The 22174-nt window shown below is 40.2% G+C and overlaps 2 long non-coding RNA genes across 2 annotated transcripts in view; both read right to left on the reverse strand.

The window, feature by feature from the left end:
* The window catches only part of LOC103672938, a 123321-nt gene that overhangs the window by 62992 nt on the left and 38155 nt on the right, over positions 1 to 22174 (reverse strand). The window lies entirely within an intron of this gene.
* LOC121102103 overlaps positions 803 to 22174 on the reverse strand; it is a 38640-nt gene continuing 17268 nt past the window's right edge. Inside the window, exon 2 of the long non-coding RNA XR_005834185.1 lies at positions 803 to 947. This is a non-coding gene — a long non-coding RNA (uncharacterized LOC121102103). The remainder of the gene's footprint in view (positions 948 to 22174) is intronic.

The raw sequence follows: 22174 nt of genomic DNA on the forward strand, positions 1-22174 counted from the left end.
ATAAGTGTTCTTATAATAGACAGAAAAGAAGACACAAAGGGAGACACAGGGGAGAAGACGATGTGAAGAGGGAGGCAGAAACTGGAGCTATGCTGTGATAAGCTAAGGAATGCCCATAGCCACCAGAAGTTGGAAGAGACAAGGAAGGATTCTCCCCTAGAGTCTTGGGAAGGAATGTGGCTTTGCTGACACTTTGATTTCAGACTTCTAGCTAAACCAGAACTATGACAGAGTAAATTTCTGTTTTGCTAAGCCTCCAATTTTGTGGTAATTTGTTACAGCATCTCGTAATGCAGATGCTATGGAAGACAGATGCAAGATATTAAATGTGTTATGAGAAGAATATCCATCACTGCTGGAAAAATGCCAGCACTGTGTGAAAAGGCAATGTTGGTGATGAAAACAAGAATGACCTCTAAGAATGGTAGGGAAGGGGTATAAAAGGATTACGTGGGTCACCCCATCCTGTTCCTGATCCTGGTGAAGATGTCACTCGAAATGATCATTTAAAACATGAAATTGCTAAAAGTCTAGGTGACTTTAGTCACTATTTTGAAAGGACCATAGTGGTGGTATTGTTTATAAGTTGCCTTATACCCATAAGCTCATGGGTATAGGTCTTCTCTGTCAGGAGTACAGCTGTGTACAATCATCCTTATCATTATTCAGTACTTTCCAGATGAGATCATATCTTATACCAGGTTTGTTTACCAGATATATAGGATTTGGTTGAATCAGGCTCCGGGGTGGAGGTTGCTGGAGTCAGAGTCTTGGTGGGATAAAAACAGCCCCCATCATGATGTTAGATTCAATTTATTTTGTGAGTACAAAGCCACAGTAGATCATGGTTGATCTGGGCAGAGGTAAAGATGTCAAGGAACTCGAAGACTTGCCATTTCAAAGACCCATACAGTCTTTTCCTCTTTTCAATAAGTTGTTTACTAGAGCTGTCAAAACAGAGAATTATGGAATGGATTGTTAGTAACCATTGTTAATTGGAGGAAAGAACTAAGTCTCACCCCTTCTCCATTCTGGGTTCAGCCTAATGCAAAAAAAATTCTTCATGGTGACTGATAGTTAAATGGGAATCAGAGTATCAGCTTTATTAGTGATCAGGGCAAGTGCTCGATAACCCCCCAAACATACAGCTTTCTTGCTAAAGCTAGGTTGGAGAATGTAGCTGGATCTTGAGATCAAAACAGCATCTTCCTATTACCTTGCTGAAAGTAGACTTTGAGACCTGTCTGTGCAGAGAGCTGTATCTATATGGTAGATCCTGACTTATAAAGCCATTTATAAAGACCAGAGGTCTGCCTTACCCATATAGTTACCACAGTCACCAGCAACAGTGCGAACAAGTGTGTGTGAACGTGTGTGTGCGTGTGTGTGTGTGAGAGAGAGAGAGAGAGAATGTGAGTGAGTGAGAGCAAGAGTGAGAGTGAGAGAAGATCTAGTTTCCATACAGAAGGCATGCTGTAGGCCCTGCCCCAGGTATGCTTACATGTATGTGTGCTTACACATGGTAGCAGATAACTGCTTACACATTTACCAAGCCATGAATAAGGCAGTTAAAGGGAGAAAGAGAGAAACAGTAATACTAATCCTGTTTTGGAATCACTGTTACTTTCCTCATTTGTTAAGTGTGGCTCAATGGATGTCAGGCAATCACCAATCATATTAGTATATCCTTCCTTCATTAGATAGAAGCAAGTAGAAGAATGGACAAAGGGGCAGAATTTCCTTCCCTAACCTATCTTTTAAAGATAGAAAAGATGACAGAAGTCTGTCTTCCATTGCCTGGGGAATGGGGAGGAAGTGTTTTCCTTAAGTATTATTGAACGGATCCCAGGAAGTGATGACATTTCTGACGTATATAGGAGTTTCTTTTTTTAAATTTTAATTCCAGTATAGTTAACATACAATGTTATATTAGCTTCAGGTGTACAATAGAAGGGTGGGGAAATGGGTGCAATAGGTGATAGGTATTAAGGAGTACACTCGTGATGAACACTAGGTGATGTATGGAATTGATGAATCACTATATTGTTCATGGGAGTTCTTCACTGTAGATCCCTTGGAACACTTTGTCTATCAGCATAAGACATCTTGGCTGGGGATAAGATAGCCAAAGAATTTCACTGAAGCATACTCAAACATTATTTTATCTTTGTTAACATGGGCTTATCATCACAACACAAAGGCAACATCACAAAGACCTTAAATAGCTAAAATTTCGAAGATCCTTGTTCCATGAAGTTTATACATATAGAGTAATAGAAACAAGTAGAATTCTCAAATATTATGCAGAGACCACAGTTAAGTGGTCCTTTATCAGAAGCAAAGTGCCTCATTTTTCTTGAGAAGGGAAGAGAAGTGCTTGATGAGCTGGGGTCAATAAACTAGCAGAATGCTTTGATTGCTGAAGGCACTATATAAATTTTTCAAGAAAACAGACATTGGGCATCAAATCAATAACAGCCCCATTCATAATGCAGGAGACTTTTCTCTTCATCATGTCTAAAAACATTTCCAAATCAACACAGATTTTTCTAGGATCCTATATACAGAGTCATGTAAGACAAGATTTGGCGGTAAATGTAGATTTACCGCCAAGATTGCTAAAATGTGTGCAGTGGATGCAACTCGAAGGTAGACCAGGTAGGCAGGGTGTTCCTTCCTGCCAAACAGATACATTCACCCTCCAGTTCTTTCATGATCATATAGATAGCAACTGACACTATAAGTTATCTAGCCTGACAACAGAAGTACCTTGGTGATCTTTGTCAAAAAAAAACAAAACAAGACAAAAAAAAACCCCAAAACAATGGAATATTCCAGGAAGATCACTGACTCAACACAACCACTTTCTGAGGTTATTATTCATGTCACCTGGTCTCTAAACTTCTAGATCACTTCTAGGGAGCCTGAGTCTTCGGATACATTCAAATTTGCCTAAATAAGGAAAGGTGACAGGTGCAAGATGATTTTCTAGAGAAGTTTCTATGTATAAAAATACTATTTGAGAGGCAGGACTTCTGGAATAATGCAGTTAAGGATTCCCAATAAATAATTTGACACTAGTTGGAGACTTCAATACTCTAGTTTCAATAATGTACAGAATGACCAGGTAGATAATCAGCAAGGACACAAAAGACTTGAACAACATTATATACAAACTGGACCCAATAGACATCTGTAAACATTCCACCTAACAAGAGAAGAACACGCATTGTTTTGAAGAGAACATGTAATATTCTCCAGGATCGATCCTAATCTAGGACATAAAATAAGCCTCAATAAATTTAAAAGAATTGAAACTGGAAGAAGTACATTCTACAATTCCAATTATGTGAAATTGGGAATTAATGACAGAAAAAATTTGGAAAATTTACAAATATGTGAAAATTAAACAAAGTACTACTAAGTAACCAATGGTCAAGAAGAAATAACATGGGAAATTAAAAAAAATACTTGACACGAATGTAAACTAAGACACAACATACTAAAATGTAGAGGATGTAGCCAAAGCACTGCATAGAGGGAATTTACTGCAGTAAAAAATAAGCTAAATGTGAAGAAAGATCTCAAGTTGAGAACCTAACATTCCACCAGGAGACACTGAAAACAAAAGAGCAAACCAAATCCAAAATAAGAAAAAGGAAAGGGTGGAAAACAGTATTAGAGTGAAATCAAGGAAAGAGAATAGAAAAACAATAGAGAAGATTGACAAAACCAAGAGTTGGTTCTCCAAAAATATCAACAAAATTGATGTATCTTTCACTAGGCTAACGAGAGAAAACTTAATTTACCAAAATTAAGTGAAAGAGGGACTATTACCGACAACCTTCTAAAAGAAAAGGAATTATAAAGAAATTCTTTGAACGACTGTATGATGACAAATTATATAATTTAGGTAAAATGGATGAATCCCTAGAAAGACACAAACTACTGAAACTGACTCAAGAAGAAATAGAAAAGCTGAACAGACACATAACAAATAAAAAAGACTGAATTGGTAATCAAAAACTTTTCATAAGGGGGCGCCTGGGTGGCTCAGTCGTTAAGTGTCTGCCTTCAGCTCAGGGCGTGATCCTGGAGTCCTGGGATCGAGCCCCACATCAGGCTCCTCCACTGGAAGCCTGCTTCTTCCTCTCCCACTCCCCCTGCTTGTGTTCCCTCTCTTGCTAGCTGTCTCTATTTCTGTCAAATAAATAAAATCTTTAAAAAATAACTTTTCATAAAGATAATTCCAGACTTAATTAGGAAATTATATCAAACATTAAAAAAAAGGATTAGCACCAATACTTCACAACTCTTCCAAAACTATAGAATAGCAAAGAGCACTTCCTAACTAATTCTATGAAGCCAGTATTAATCTGATACCAAAACCGAACAAAGACATCACAAGAAAACTACAGATCAATATCTTTTATGAATATAGATGCAAAAATCCTTAATGAAATACTAGCAAACAGAATACAGCAACATATAAATGGATTATACGCTATGACCATCTGGGATTTAACTCAGGAATGCAAGGTCATTTCAATATGCAAAAATCAGTCTATCTATTAGATCATATTAACTGAACAATGGATAAAAACTCATGATCACCTCGATGGTCCCAGCAAAATGCTTTCACAAAATTCAGCATAGTTTCATGATTTAAAAACTAGGGCAGTTTTTCAATCTAAAAAGGGTATCTACGAAAAAGCCATATCTATCATCATACTTAAAGACTGAAAGAGCAAAAGCCTACCCTAGGGGATCAGGAACAAGACAAAAAAATGTCTGGTCTTGCCACTTCTTTTCAACATTATAGTGGAGATTCTAGCTAGGGCAAATAGGCAAGGAAAAGATAAAAAGGCATACATATTGGAAAGGAAGAAGTAAAGCTATCTCTTTTGCAGATTATATGATCTTATATATGTGATTTTGAAATCAAATTCTAGAAAAACATATCCCAAGGCATCTTTAGGTTTCCAGAGACCTCAAATAATCTTCACTTCATGATCCCATGAGGTTTTGCCTTCACATTTGGCCTTCATTACCAGTAGCTGCTTCTCTTGTGATCAAAAGCCAATGACACCGGGGATGTACTGTATGGTGACTAACATAATATAATAAAAAATCATTAAAAAAAAAAAGCCAATGACAGAGTAACCAGAGGGAGGATTCAAATCATGGCCAAAGTTGTAATATAAAGTTCAGAGTTGAGGAAGATGACCTTCTAAGATGGCCTGCACTACCAGTAGCTTCTTCTCTTGTGATCAAAAGCCAATGATGGAGTAACCAGAGGGAGAATTCAAATCATGGCCAAACTTGTAATATAAAGTTCAGAGTTGAGGAAGTGATGCTAAAATTACGTCTTGATGAAACTCTGTTGGGGAAGATGGGTTACATGGTCAGAAACTGGGAAAATTAGGAATAAGTTGGCAAGTAGAGACAGGCAGGTTGGGGCACGTAGTTCAGGATACAGTGAAAAAGGTGTCGTCTTCAGAGGCCTGTCTTTATATGAAGCCCAGGGTGTGTTGTGGGGAAAGGCCAGATGACTTCCAGGTCAAAGCCTAAGCATCTGACCAAATGACCTTCTGCCTGTAGATCCAGCCTTTCATGAAAGTGTGCCCAATGTTGTACCAGTCTCTCCTCCTCTTGGTCTAGGAGAGTTGCTTCCTTCTAATTCTTCATGGTTATATGGGGACCTCACTGATGCCTAGAGAGGCTCCAGGATTTGAGAGACAAAAGGGGTGTAGGGCTGAAGTATGACCTGAGGATTTCTGTTCTCCTACGTTGTACCCCCTCTACTTAAAGATTGTTTCTAAGGACACCATACAAAACCTTACTAATCAATCTGAATACAGGGATGAACAGTATAGGCCCTGGCTCTGAGGAACCTCACTACTGCATAGTAGAGGCAGATGGTAATACAGAACAACTAGGAATAGGAAATTATTCAAACCACTTCATGAGTGTCTACTCTTGACTCACAGGCTTTGTTAGCCCAGCCAATCTAAACCGCATACAGACTCTAATCAGTATATAATTTATTTATTTATTTTTTTAATTTCATGAATGTTTTTATTTTTTATATTTTTTTTTATTAATAATGATTTTTTATTATATTATGTTAGTCACCATACAGTACATCCCCGTTTTTCGATGTAAGGCTCGATGATTCATTAGTTGTGTATAACACCCAGTGCACCATGCAATATGTGCCCTCCTTACTACCCATCACCGGTCTATCCCATTCCCCCACCCCCCTCCCCTCTGTAGCCCTCAGTTTGTTTCTCATAGTCCATAGTTAATCAGTATATAATTTAAAGCCATTTCTAAGTTTCAAGCAAACTAGTGGTCCTTGCCTACTTTGGAAAGTGAAAGATCAGAGAAATAAAATTCCCCTCTCCTAAACCTCATTCACAAATCTGTTTGTTCCTCAGCAAAAATGAGAGAATACCCTTACCTCAGCAATTACTTCACAGGGTTGCCAAGAAGATTCAATGAGATTATTTACATAAAGCCCTCCTTGCCCACCTTTCCCAACATAAAACCACTTGACTATTCTTGTACTCCATGCAATGGGACTGCCATTGGAAACAGGGTAAAAGGACATTCCCTAAACACTTTTAGAATGGTCAACAAATCTCATCTTCAAGATCCCATGGTTAAGAGGGAAGGTAATACTCATTTGATAGTGTTTTCTTTCCACTATACCACTTATATAATTTTTAACTTAAAAATCCCATCAATATCCTAAGCCAAAGGCTATACCCAATGGAATGAATGTCTTTTAATCCAAACTCCAAAGACCAAGTTTGTTCAAAGTTCCAATCCTCACTGTAAGATAATAAATGGCATATATTCACTGAAAAGCTACCAAGGGCAGAGCTTTGCGAGTGGTATGCTCCCAGTGCAGGAATTGTCTGTAGAGGACTTAAATAATACTGACTAAACTTGGTATGCCCTTTCTTATTGCCATGACCCCAAAATTCTAAACAAAATCAGTGATAAAATACTCCTCTGCTCTGTGGCAGACCACTCCTACCACCTCACTCTTGATTCACCGCTGCACTCACTATATTCCAGGAATTTTACAAGTGTTACCTCATTCATCTTCACAACAACACTGGGAGGCAATTATCTTCATTTTACAAAGGAGAAACGTTGAAGCTCAGAGAGGGCAGCTCATGCAAGGTCACAAAGATAGTGAATGCTATAGGCTTGCTTCAGTGTGAAGAAGTATTTTATATTTTTTAAAAAGTTGAATAATTGGCACCAGAATTTGAGCCAACGTTTATGTAAGTCCATACTTTTAACCACTACAAAATACTAACACTATAGAAGAAGAGTCTTTGCCTGAGACTTTGAACAGCTTTCTCTGGCATAGGAACTAGAATTATCTGGAAAGAATTGTTTGCCAAGAATGTAATGGAAAGAGCACTGGACTTGGAGGCAACCAGATCAAGACTGGATCCTGCCTCTACCGTTAACTAGCTGTGTGATCCTAGGCAATTCATATAACCTCAGTGAGCCTCACTTTCCAAACTGGAAACTTGTACCTGCTTCACAGTGAGGATTAAATTACTTGGCATATAGGAAAGTGCCTGGCACATAATAGGCATTCGACAAATGTTAGTTTCCTTCCTTAACACTGGGCCAAAAAAAATCTAGGGTTATTGCCAAAGTCCAAGTTTATAATTGGTTCGACTGCTCTACAAACAAAGGCCCCATTCCTTTTACCTTCAATTTAATTTCTATTGCTTAATTTTTATTTCTAAACCAACCACCTGCAAGGAGCTTTGGATTATCCTGATTGACTAAAACAATCAGGACCCACTCCTAAAGCTGAGGACAAGGTCACCAAGCCCTGAGTCACTTGGGTTATTGTGATTGGGGACTGGAGGATGGACATCTGAATAAAATCCAGGGTCTGTTATAAAACAGTAAGAGGGAGAACGGGTGCTATGTAGCCATCCAACTATGTCCACTATATTGATGTTTAATAGATTCAGGTATTTCTCTCTTGCTCACTACAGACTCTTCAAAGGCACCTGCCAGAAGCTTCAGTGCTTAGTTTTCCAAAGAAAATCTGAATATAGGATCAAAAACAAAGAATTGCTACATTAATTCCAAAGCAGCAGGCCATCTGGAAAAAACGGTAAGCTCATTCTTATTCTGGGAACATCAGAATGGGTACCCAGGTTGAAATGAAAATTCCAAGGAGTCCTGGTTCAATATAAGGAAGAATTTACTAAGAAATCAAGCTGAATATAATTGAAATGGCCTGTTTCACAAGTTAGTGAGCTTCCTATTATCAGAAATCTCTCAGTACCTACTGAATGACCTCCAGGTGTGGATACTGCAGAGATTTCTCTACCAGGTAGGAGGTTAGATAAAATGACTACAAGGTCACTTCCAATTCTTTTGTGCTATAATTCTAAGATGGATCTGTGATTCAGCTCAAAATAAATGACAAACACCTCTCAACAAACTGATGAAGGCATATTGTGAGGGACGAAACCTGTCAATGAGACAGATTAGATTCAGATTTGATGGACAACCAATCAATGAGACAGACACACCTGTGCAATGGAGAAGGCCAGTGAAGATACTATTGATGAACTCCTAGCACTGTCCAGTCCAATAAACTAGACAGTTTATCTTTTGGGAAGGGGAATTTAGAGAATGTTTCCTCACCCCATCCTGTCTGTCCTTGGATTTGCTTTTAAATAGAAGACTAATGAATATGCCAATCACAAAAACTCTCCTGAAGCTTGAGACTCTCTGTACTCAAATGATTTTCCTTTCTTGGACATACTCTGTGCGTATCTTAGTTCTTCACCTATAGGGTTGAATTTAGATTCTTTTTTTTTATAATAATTTTTTATGTTATGTTAGTCACCATACAGTACATCCCTAGTTTTTGATGTAATGTTCCATGATTCATTACTTGCGTATAACACCCAGTGCACCTGGCAATACATGCCCTCCTTAATTCCCAATCCCCCACCTCCCTCACCTCTGAAGCCCTCAGTTTGTTTCCCAGAGTCCATAGTCTCTCATGGTTCATTCCCCCTTCTGATTACCCACCCCTTTCTTCTTCCCCTTCTTCTCCTACCGATCTTACTACTTCTTATGTTCCATAAATGAGTGAAACCATATGATAATTGTTTCTCTGCTTGACTTATTTCACTTAGCATTGTCTCCTCCAGTCCTGTCCATGTTGCAGCAAATGTTGAGAAATCGTTCTTTTTGATGGCTGAGTAATATTCCATTGTATATATTGACCACATCTTCTTAATCCAGTTGCATGTTGAAGGGCATCTTGGCTCCTTCCACAATTTAGCTATTGTGGACAATGCTGCTATGAACATTGGGGTGCATGTGGCCCTTCTCTTCACTACATCTGTATCTTTGGGGTAAATACCCAGTAGTGCAATGGCTGGATCATAGGGTAGCTCAATTTTTAACTTTTTAAGGGACCTCCACACTGTTTTCCGAAGTGGCTGTACCAACTTGCATTCCCACCAACAGTGTAAGAGGGATCCCCTTTCTCCACACCCTCTCCAACATTTGTTGTTTCCTGCCTTGTCAATTTTTGCCATTCTAACTGGCGTAAGGTGGTATCTCAATGTGGGTTTGATTTGAATTTCCCTGACGGCTAATGATTTTGAACATTTTTTCATGTGTCTGTTAGCCATTTGTATGTCTTCATTGGAAAAGTGTCTGTTCATAGATTCTTAAGTGAAGTGGTTTGAGCTGGTATCCTCATTTACTAAAGTAGGGGTGGTTTATTTTCTATCTTATTCCTTTCTAACCCTGTTGCTCACATGACTTTAGATAGTGACCTTAGTTCCTACCATTCTCCTCATTTGAAGCACAAGTCTCAGATTAAGGCCAGACTGCACTCACCCTGGGATGCGAGTTGGTCTTGAAATGTTGGCAGAATGATTTGGAGTACCTGTTGGGTTCTACTTGTATTGAAGACCACGGAAAAAACTAATCTTAAGGGTTTAAATTTACCATTATACTGTGTTCTACTTATGCATATTCATTTCTCTCTTTTCTTGCCTTAAGTATTTTAAAAATTATTTCTATTTACCACGTTACTGGATTGTTAGTTACACATTCTTGTATTATTCTTTTAATAGCAGTGCTAGAGTAATGGTACTCAAAGTGGTCTAGGGATCTCTGACAGTTCTCGAGACTCTTTCAGGGCTCCATAAGGTCAAGACTCTTTTTATAAGAATAGTAAAAAGTCAGTTTCCTTTTTCACTGTGTTGACATTGACACTGATGGTGCAGAAGCAATGGTGGGTAAAAGTGCTGCTGCCTTAGGACACATCAAGGCAGCAGCACCAAACTACACTAGCTAGTTACCGTATTCTTTACCACCATGCACTCGAAGGGGGGAAAGTCAGTTTCACTTAAGAATGTCCTTGATGCAGCAGTTAATTTTATTAAATATCTACCCTCGAATGCACATCTTTCTTTTCTTTTTTTTTTAAAGATTTTATTTATTTATTTATTTATTTATTTATTTATTTGACAGAGAAAGTGACAGAGGGAACACAAGCAAGGGGAGTGTGAGAAGGAGAAGCAGGCTTCCCGAGTAGGGAGCCCGATGTAGAGCTCGATCCCAGGAACCTGGGATCATGACCTGAGCTGAAGGAGGACACTTAACGGCTGAGCCACCCAGGCGCCCCTGCACATCTTTCTTAATATTCTCTGCGACAAAGTGGGAAATACATATAAAGTACTTCTGATGCATATTAAGGTACGATAGTGGAATCAAGGAAAGGCATTGTGCATTTGTTTGTGTTGCAAGTCAAACTAGCCTTGCTTTTCATAAAATGTATTTTTCAATTGAAAGAATGAGAGAGGAGTGCCTGGCTGGCTCAGTCGGTAGAGCATGTGACTCTTGATCTGGGGGTCATGAGTTCAAGCCCCATGTTGGGTGTAGAGCCCACTTAAAAAAAGAAAGAATGAGAGAAAAATTCTGTGGTTTTTTTTATTATGTTGAGTTAGCCAATGTACAGTATATCATTAGTTTTTGATGTAGTGTTCAATGATTCATTAGTTGCATATAACACCCAGTGCTCATCATAACATGTGCCCTCCTTAATACCCATCACCTGGCTACCCCATCCCCCCACCCCCTTCCTTCTGAAACCCTCAGTTTGTTTCCTGGAGTCCAGAGGCTCTCATGGTTTGTCTCCCTCTCTGATTTCTTCCCCTTCAGTTTTCCCTCCCTTCCCCTATGGTCCTCTGTGCTATTCCTCATGTTCCACATAGAAGTGAAACCATATGATAATTGTCTTTCTCTGCTTGCCTTATTTCACTTAGCATAATCCCCTCCAGTTCCATCCATGTTGATGCAAATGGTGGGTATTCATCCTTTCTAATGGCTGAGTAATATTCCATTGTATGGAAAAACTATGGTGTATTCAGACTTGAGTATTTGGTGATACTTTCTCAGAAATTAACAAATATAACCTATCCTTTCAAAGGAAACATCTGACAGCATTGTCAATGGTCAAATTCAAGGTTTCAAGCAAAAATTGGAATTTGGTAAAACTAGATATTCACCACAGTGAGCACGAGAACTGTCCAATACTTAAAGACTTGTAATGAAATTGGTGGTGCTATTAACTACTGTAGATTCTTTGATATTGTATGCTAAAACGTGTCATCCTCTGGAAGACCAATATTTTTTCAAGCGATTAAACTAGTGCAGGATGTTAACAAAATCACACACGGGTTAAAAAAAATCCATTAAAAGGGCAAGAAAGACCTATAGATTGCAATGTAGCAGAGTATGCAAAGTTCAATGATATGGTTTCAGATTCCACACTGTCACTAAACTCTAAAAATACCACATGTTGAATGTTGGTGTAGTATCTAAGGAGACTACCTATGGTCTTCTGAAGAGCCTATTAAAATACTCCTCTTTCCAACTACATCTCTGCATGGGGTCAGATCTTTTCATATTCTTCAACAAAATCAATATTTGGGGATCCTGGGAAAGTGGCACACTGGAGAAGGCATGAAAGCTCCACACGCCTTCCCATATACCCTGCCCTATGCACCTCTTCCACCTGGCAGTTTCTGAGTTATATCCTATTAAAATAAACCAGTAACCTAAGTCGATTTTTGGACATTGGCAAGATGGCAAGTCAGGAGGCTTCTGACTTTCCCTCTTCCCAATGATGCACCCAATATTCAACTACACTTGGATCAGTTCCCTCCGAGAGAAATTCAGAAACTAGTTGAGTGACTCCTACACATCAGGCAACTGAGAAAATACCCACACTGAAACAGGTGGAAAAAGCTGAGACACACTATTGCTATAAAATCCACCCCAGGCACAGCACCCTACAAAAGAGAGTGATCCACCAACTTCAAGCTTCTCTCCAAAAAACAAAGGTTTTGGACCACATATCTAGCACCCCAACTAGGAAGGTTGCTACCGGAGGGACTGGCTCCCAAATCATCTAGCTCAGAGAGCCAATGGGGAGTGGTATTCACAAATCAGATATTTATTTATTTGTTTGTTTATTTATTTATTTTAAAGATTTTATTTATTCATTTGACAGAGAGATAGACAGCCAGCGAGAGAGGGAACACAAGCAGGGGGAGTGGGAGAGGAAGAAGCAGGCTGCAGCAGAGCAGGGAGCCTGATGCGGGGCACGATCCCAGGACCCTGGGATCACATCCTGAGCTGAAGGCAGACGCTTAACAACTGAGCCACGCAGGCGCCCCACAAATCAGATATTTTTAAAAAAGACACAATTTTTAAATGGGCACACAAGCATTCCCCACAATTATCCCCCAGGCCCATTATAGAGGAAGAAATGCCAATCTCCATTTCTTCCTGGAAGGGGTATGCCTTGTATACATTCCCAGCTTCTAATCAGGTTGTATCTAAGTACTGACTGGGATCCTCCCAAGAACCCAAAAGAGCCTGTGGGCATTTTCCCTGCCTTCTACTTCTGGCTTGCTCCAACAATGAAACCAAGCCTTCAGCTTCTCCCTGTAAAGAGCTTGTCCACACGTCTAGTGCCCCAGTGTTTACAACTGCCCTGCAACAGAGGCTTCCAAATTACCTAGCTCTGACAGCCAATGGCACTTGAAATTTGTGAGTTACCCAGGACCACATTAAACAAAGATGCAGTATTTTTAAAAGATCTATTTATTTGAGAGACAGATGAGAGAGAAAACGCAAGTGGGGAGAGGGGCAGACAAGAGGGACAGCGAAAATCCCCAAGCAGACTCCCCGCTGAGCGTAGAGGCCAGTGCAGGGCTAGATCCCAGGACCCTGAGATCATGACCTGAGATGAAATCAAGAGTCAGACATTCAACCAACTGAGCCACCCAGACACCCCCAAAGATGCAGTTTTTAAATGTGCACATGAGCAATTCCCTTGGCTATTGCCCCTGGGCTCATTGCAGAGGGAACAGGTGAAAATGCCAATTGCCCAGTTTCTCCCTAGAAGGAGCTTGACTACATATATTCTCAGCTGCAACCCGAGGGTCCAACGTCTCATCAGCCTTTATCTGAGTGCTGACTGGGATCCTCCCAGGAGCCTGAAGGAGCCAGTGGGCACTTCTGCTTTCTTCCTCTGGCTGACTCCAACAATGAAACCAAGCCTCCAGCTTCACCATGAGAAGGAGCTTGTCCACACATGGAGCACCCTAATTTTTATGGCTGTCACCTGAGGGACGGGCCCCCAAATCACCAGCTCTGAGCGCTGATAGGGCTTGGCATTTGTGGGACCACATTAAACTAAGAGATGGTTTTATACAGAAGTGTGAGCACTTCCTATGGCTATCTTCTTGGGTTTAGCACAGAGGGAAAGGGCAGAAGGGCAACTCCAACTTCTCCCTGGAAGAGGTTTGACCGCACACTTCCACAGCTGTTGCCTGAGGGTCAAGCTTCTCATTAGCCTGCGCCTGGGAGTTTAAGAGGCACATAATTAGTAGTCATCTGGAAGCCTGAATGGGTATATGAGAACTCCCTAAATCTTCTCCCCCTAGATTGCCCCAGTGATAAAACCAAGTCTCCAGCTCTTCCCCAAAAGGAGTATGTCCATACATCTGCAAAACTCCTCCACAAAATAATAGCAAACCTACTTCAACAGCACATTAAAATGATCATACACCATGATCAAGTGGGATTTATTCCTGGGATGCAAGAATAGTTCAATATATGCAAACCAATCAACATGATACACCACGCAGACAGAATGAAAGACAAAACCACATCATCCTTTCAAAATATGCCTCAGAAAAACATTTGACAAAATTTAACATCCTTTCATGATAAAAACTCAGCAAATTAGGTACAGGAGGAATGTACGTCAACATAATAAAAGTCATACATGACAAGCCCATGGCTAACATCATAATCAATGGTGAACAGCTGAAAGCTTTTCCTTTAAGATCAGGAACAAGACAAGAGTGCCCCCTCTCACTACTTTTATTCAACATAATACTGGAAGTCCCAGTTAAAGCAATTAGGCAAGAAAAAGAAAGAAAAAGCGTCCAAATCAGAAAGGAAGAAGTAAAATTGTGTGTGTTTGCAGATGACATGATTGTATATACAGATATCCCTAAAGACCCTACCAAAATATTCTGAGAACAATAAAATTCAGCAAAGTTGAAGAACACAAAATAAATACACAAAACTCAGTTGTATTTCTATATACTAACAATGAACTATGTGAAATAGATATTAAGAAAACAATCCCATTTACAGTAGCATCAAAATAAGATATTTAGGGGGGTGCCTGGGTGGCTCAGTCATTAAGCATCTGCCTTCGGCTCAGGGTGTGATCCTGGCGTTCTGGTATCGAGCCCCACGTCAGGCTCCTCCGCTGGGAGCCTGCTTCTTCCTCTCCCACTCCCCCTGCTTGTGTTCCCTCTCTCGCTGGCTGTCTCTATCTCTGTCAAATAAATAAATAAAATCTTTAAAAAAAATAAGATATTTAGGAATAAGCTTAACCAAGGAAATGAAAGATGTGTACTTTGAAAACCATAAGACATGGATGAAAGAAATTGAAGAAAACATAAATAAATGAAAATATATCCCTCATTCATGCATTAGAAGAATTAAAAATCTTAAATGTCGATACTACTCAAAGCAATCTCCAGATTCAAGGCAATCTCTATCAAAATTTCAATGGAATTTTTCACAGAAACAGAAAAAATTCATATGGAACTACAAAAGACCCTGGATAGCCAAAGCAACTCTGCGAAAGAAAAACACAGTTGGAAGCATCATACTTCCTGATTTCAAACTATACTATAAAGCTACAGTAATCAGCATAGTGTGGTACTGGCATAAAAATAGACACATAGACCAAGGCATGGAATAGAGAGCCCAAAAATAAACCTACACATATACAGTCAACTGATCTTTGAAAAGGACACCATGAATACACAATAGAGAAGGATAATCTCTTCTATAAGTGGTGTTGGGAAAACCGAATATCTACATGTAAAAAATGAAGTTGGTTTCTTATATTACACCATACACAAAAATCAACTCAAAATGGATTAAAGGCTTAAATGTAAGACAGGAAACTATAAAACTCCTAGAAGAAAACATAGGGATAAAGCTTCTTGACATTGTTCTTGGCAGTGAGTTTTTTTAATGTGATACCAAAAGCACAGTCAATACAAGCAAAAGTAAACAAAGGGGAACACATCAAACTGAAAAGCTTCTGCACAGCAAAAGAAACAATCAGAAAAATGAAAGGGCAACATACGGAATAGGAGAAAAATTTGCAAAGCACATATCTGATAAGGGATTAATATCCGCAATGTATAAGGAAACAAACCAAACCAACCAAAAACCAGATTGTGGTTACAAGGATGGCAAGTAATCACATGAAAACATGTTCAACATGATTAACCATAAAATACATTGGAAATTAAAACAACAAAGAGATGGGGCACCGGGGTGGCTCAGTCAATTACGCGTCTCCCTTCAACTCAGGTCATGGTCTCAGGGTCCTGGGTTTGAGCCCTGCAGCAGGCTTCCTGCTCAGCAGGGAGTCTGCTTCTCTCCCTCTCCTGTGTGTGCTCTCTCTCGCGCATGCGCGCTCTCTTGCTCTCTCTCAAATAAATGAACAAAATCTTAAAAAAAAAACAACAAAGAGATACTACTATGTGCCTATTAGAATGGCTCAAATGAAAATTACTAATACCAAATACTGGCAAGGATGCTGAGCCAGTGAAACTCTCAAACCTTGTTGGTGAGAATGCTTTAATACGTATGGTCTAGCCACTCTGGAAAAAGTCTGGCAGTTTCTTATAAACACTCACCTATGTATGTCTTAGTGGTCCCTATGTTCACAAACAACCCTGTACCTGAATGTTTATAGAAGCTTTATTCGTAATAGCCAAAAATTGGAAACAATTCAAATGTCCTTAAGTGGGTGAATGGGGGAACAAACTGTGGTAGGTACAACGATGCCAAAGAATACTACTCAGGCAAAAAAGGAACAGGCAATTGATAGGCACTACTTGGACAAATCACAAAGGTGTTATGTTGAGTGGAAGGCAATCTCAAAAGGTTATACACAGTATGATTCCATTTATATGACATTCTGCACTCTGGAAAAGGCAAAACTATAGGGCCAGAGAACAGATTAGTAGTTTGTAGCTGTTAGGGGTGAAGGGATCATGTGACTATAAGGAGATAAACACAAGGGACTTTTGGGGGGATGGTAAAATTATTCTATATCTTGAATGTAGTGATAGCTATGAGAATTACCTGTGTTAAAACTCACAGAACTGGGGCGCCTGGGGGGCTCAGTCGTTAAGCGTCTGCCTTCAGCTCAGGGCGTGATCCCGGCATTCTGGGACGGAGCCCCACATCAGGCTCCTCCACTGGGAAGCCTGCTTCTCCCTGTCCCACTACCCCTGCTTGTTCCCTCTCTCACTGGCTGTCTCTCTCTCTGTCGAATAAATAAATAAAATCTAAAAAAAACAAAAACAAAAACTCACAGAACTGTACACCAAAAAAGTCAGTTTTGCTGTTTGACAATTCAAAAATAAAATTAATTAGATTCAAAGAACAAAAAGGAAAAAGGAAAGCCTGTACCTGGAATCAAGAAATCAGTTTTGCTCTGGAAATTAATGCAGATCCAGCACGGTCTTAAAATTAAGAAAAAAAATGGAAGGCAAATAAAAAAAGATGGACTGATTTAAGCTCAGGGACAAGGAAAATGTCTTTTAAAAAAGGCTGAGGGGCACCTGACTGACTCAGTTGGAAGAGCATATGTCTCTTGATCTCGGGGTTTGAGTTGGAGCCCCATGTTGGGTGTATAGATTATTTAAAAAAAAAAAACCACACTTTAAAAAATATTTTTAAAAAAGGCTGAGGTCTTAGGATATATATATATATACACACATACATACACAAACTAAGGCATTTATAAAGGGAAAAGTATATGCACCCAGGTCTAACAACTGAGTCCACTGTTGAGAAGAGACAAATCTTTGTTCATCAAAGTCATGGTAACTCGCTTCCATCATCTTTACCCAGCAAAGTGAACTGGTTCTAAAGCACTGAGTTAGCTTAAAGAGAAACCTGGAGAATGATACCCACAGGGTGGGTAGGCAAACACCCTCACTGAGCCTCAAACATTCCTCAAATATACTTCCTGGGCCAGGAAGCCTCATTGTTACGTTATAAAAAAGAAGACTCCCTTTTATCCAAGCCTATATACATGTTAAAATAACACACCCATGACAGTGGACTTTGCTCTACAAGTGTCTCTCAGTTCTTGTGAGCTCAAACACACCCTTCAGTGTAATAGCTGTTCCACAGTTATGGGGACTCAGGGGGTCCTGTGACTTCTGCTACTCCTTTGAGTATAAAATATATTCTCAATAAACTCTATCATAGCTACAGTGTGAGTTGCTCGTGTTGTAGCAACTCGCAACTTGCATGACAACCCTAAGAGAATTGGGAGACACCACTGAAGAGAAGTGCAGTTGTAGGAAGTGATTTCAGAAAATCGGACTGAGGAAATACATCGAGGACCAGCATCAAGTATCCAAAGAAGTACTCGGTAAGTTTCAACATGACAGAGGTTTTAGAGACAACAAGAAGTAATTGTCTATACCCTAAAGAAATATGCTAGCCAAATTTATGGGATTATGGCTCTAAGGAGAGGCATAGCAAGGACGAACCATATGAAAGGGGATGCAGCCAGGGCAATAATACAGTCTGGTTTTGATGGGAAAACATCTGAGTGGGACCATGCAACTTAAGGAGGTAAAAGTGGACAAGATTTCTCAGCATGGTGGATGCCTTTAGAAGAATAAGAATTTATGTTCCATATAACTCACTAAGGAAGACCCCACAAGACAGAACCTAGAAGAATATGCTTTTTAAAAATGTCTAAGCCAGAGAGCAAAGAGAAAGTAAAAGGGAGGAAAGCACTCAGATCCAGCATGCAGAGAAGTAGAAAAGGAGGAAAAACATGAGGAGACAATTCAACCATTAGAAACTTAACTGAAACTTTCGGGGAAAAGACTAGGAAGGGTAATGCTTGAAAAACACAGCAATTCAAAGCCTGGAGCCTTCCAAATCTTAGGTAAAAACAGTACCATCATTGGGGCGCGTGGGTGGCACAGCGGTTAAGCGTCTGCCTTCAGCTCAGGGCGTGATCCCGGCGTTGTGGGATCGAGCCCCACATCAGGCTCCTCTGCTATGAGCCTGCTTCTTCCTCTCCCACTCCCCCTGCTTGTGTTCCCTCTCTCGCTGGCTGTCTATCTCTGTCAAATAAATAAATAAAATCTTTAAAAAAATAATCCTTTAAAAAAAAACAGTACCATCATTAACATCATCCTGGGAAATTCTTCCATTTACATTTTCATTTATCCCCTCCTGACCTCTGTGCTACTATTGTCATACATTTCACTTCTACACGGTCATGCGTCCCATTGTTACTATTTCATTTAAACCACTAAATATCTTTTAAAGAGTTTAAATACTAAGAAAACAAAAAAAAATCTTGTCCATTTATCCATTGAGTTACTTTTTTGGTGCTCTTCATGCCTTTGTGTGGACCCATATTTCCATCTGGTATCATTTTCCCTTCTGCCTGAAGGAAATTCTTTAACATTTCTCATAGTGTCAGTTCTGGGTTGATTTTGATGGATGGATTTCCCCCCCCTCATTATGGGTTGTATTTTCCTGCTTCTTTGCACACCTGGTAATATTTGATTGGATGCCAGACATTATGAGTTTTACCTTGTTGGGAGCTGTATATTTTTGCGTTCCCATAAATATTCTTGAACTTTGTTCTAGGACACAGTAACTTGGAAATGGTTTCATCCTTTTGGGTTTTGCTTTTTGATTTGCTGGGCAGGTCCAGAGCAGTGTTTAGTCTAGAGCTAATTCTTCCCCACTGTTGAGGCAAGATGCTTCTGAGTAATCCACTCAACGCCTTGTGAATTATGCAGTTTTCCAGTTTTCCAGTCTGATTGGTTGGGAGCAGGCACTATCCTGGCCCTGTATGACAGGCAAGCACCGCTATTTCTAATCGTTTCAGGTGGTTCTTTCCTTGGCCTTGCTATTTTCTGCCCATGCATGTGTTGCTAGGTATTCTACTAAATACATGAAGGAGACCCTCTGAAGATCTCCATGGTTTGTGTTTATGTTTGTGCACACACGCTTGCGCGCTCTCGCTCTCGCTCTCTCTCTCTCTCCAGTACTCTGTCCTGCCACCTTGGTCTCCCAGGACTCTAAGTTCCATTCCCTCAGCTCAGGGAGTCTGCCAGGTTCTGGCTGTAATCCCCCTCCTGGACCTGGAATCTCTCCCCAGGCAGTGAGTTGGGGCTATCCTATGGCTAACCTTGTTCCCCATATCTCAGGGATCCCCGTCCTTTGTTGCCTGAAACTTGGTGCATGAAAAGTATTGTTTCATATATTTTGTATAGTCTCTTAGTTGTTTCTACCAGGAGGGCAAATTTGAACCCCTTTACTCCATGTTGGCCAGAAGTTGAATTCCCAATTGAGTTCAAATTCATAGGTCATGAACTCTAATTTCTTTGGACTTTAACTCACAAAAGCAAGAGAATTTGACGTCTAATTCTAATTCTTCTGGAGTTTTATTTCCTTGTACTTTAGCAAGCAGGTTTGCTTTTTAGACTTGAATCTTCCTAGAATCTTCAAAATGGAAGATTTGCATTCCAGTTCAGACCATCTCTATGATGCTTCATTTTTTTGAAAAGATTTTATTTATTTAAGAGAGAGAGACCACGACTGGGGGGAGAGGAAGGGGGAGAGGGAGAAGCAGACTCCCTTCTGAGCAGAGACCGACAGAGGCTCAATCCCAGGACCCTGAGATCATGACCCGAGCCAAAGGCAGACACTTAACCAACAGAGCCACCCAGGCACCCCTGGACTTTTCATTTTGATGTTAAATCTCATTGCAGAAACTCTAGCGAACTATATTGCTTAAACTGGCTAAACATAAATTTTGAGGGGGGAAAAGAGATTTTAAAGTTTAAAAGTCTTGGGGCTTTAAGTCTTGAGTTCCTTCAAAAACCACATATTTATTAAGTATCTACTATATGTCATATATTAAGGATAGAACAGTGAAGAAACAGATAAAAATCCCTGCTCTGATACCTCAAGTAACTTTTATGATGGGAGGAGGAGATGGAGAATGTTAATAAACAAGACAAATGAGTAAAATATATAGTGAGTCAGACTATACTATGTGTTAGGCAGAAATAAGGAATGCAGGAGGGAAGTGGTTACATCTTGGATAGGACAGTCAGGGAAGGCCTCACCGAGTAGGTGACATTTGAGCAAAGATCTGAAGGAGATGAGAAAGCAAGCCGTGAAGATAGCTGGGATAAGAGTGGCCCAGGCAGAGGGAACATTAAGTGCAAAGGCACTGAGGTTAGGCTCAGGGAGTTTGAGGAAAAGCAACATGTCCTGTGTTGTTGGAGAGGCGTGAACAAGGCGAAGAGCAGTGAGAGACAAGGGCAGAGAGGTAACAGGGAACCAGTTCATGCAGGCCTTGAAGTGGACAGATGGCTCTTTTACTCTGAGGGTAATGGAGGTTTGAGCAGAGCATGACATGACATCACTGAAGTTCTAAGAAAATCACTTCAGGGGCGCCTAGCTGGCTCAGCCAGTAGAGCATGTGACTCTTGATCGTGGGGTCATGAGTTCAAAACCCCACGTTGGGTGTAGAGCCTACTTAAAAAAAAAGTTGGAGGGGGTGCCTGGGTGGCACAGTCAGTTATGCATCCAGTTCTTGGTTTGGCCTTGGGTTGTGATCTCAGGGTCATGGGATTGAGCCCCAGGTCGTGAGATTGAGCCCCACATCAGGCTCCATACTCAGAACGGAGTCTGCTTGGATTCTCTCTCCTTCTCCCTTTGCCCCTCCCCCCCACAGAGTCTCTCTCTCTCTCTCTCTCTCAAATAAATAATCTTTAAAAAAAGAAAAGAAAATCACTCTGGCTACGATGTGGAAAATAAACTTTGGAGGCAAGATGAGGGGCAAGAGAGAATGCCAGAGACAGCTAATAAGCTGCAATAATGCAGGAAAGAAATAATGGTGCCTTCCACTACAGTAGTGACAGTAGAGGCAGTAAGAAGTGATTAGATTATGGACATCTTTTGAAGGTAGAGAAAATTGGGTTGCTGATGAACTTTTTTTTTTTTTGAGATTGTAAGATAAAGACAGAAATTAAAGATGACTTCAAGGTATAAAAGGCCTGAGCAACTGCAAGAATGGAATGGCTATTATTAAGGTAAATAGCTAAGACTAGGAAAAGCAGTTTTAGGGGAGTAGGGCAAGAGTTCTGGACATGCTAAGTCTGAGCTGTCAATCAGACATTCAAGTGGAGATACCTGGTAAGTGGCTGGATATATGAGTGTGGAGTTCCATAAAGAGGTCTAGGCTACAGGTATACATGTAAGAGTTATCAACATGAGTGTAGCACTTACAAAAGAGAAGAGGCCCCGTGATTGAGCCCTATAAATCTCCAGTGTTTAGGTGTCAGGAAAATAAGGTGAGAATAGCAAAGATGCTAGAAAAAGAAGAGCCAGAGAAGTAGAACGTGGTGTCCTGCAACCAAGTGAAAAGAGCATTCGAGGAAGACAAAGTAAGACATTTTGTCAAATGCCGCTGATAGGA

This window comes from Ursus maritimus (genome assembly GCF_017311325.1).
Source record: "Ursus maritimus isolate PB19 chromosome X unlocalized genomic scaffold, ASM1731132v1 scaffold_X1, whole genome shotgun sequence".
Classification (NCBI taxonomy): domain Eukaryota; kingdom Metazoa; phylum Chordata; class Mammalia; order Carnivora; family Ursidae; genus Ursus; species Ursus maritimus.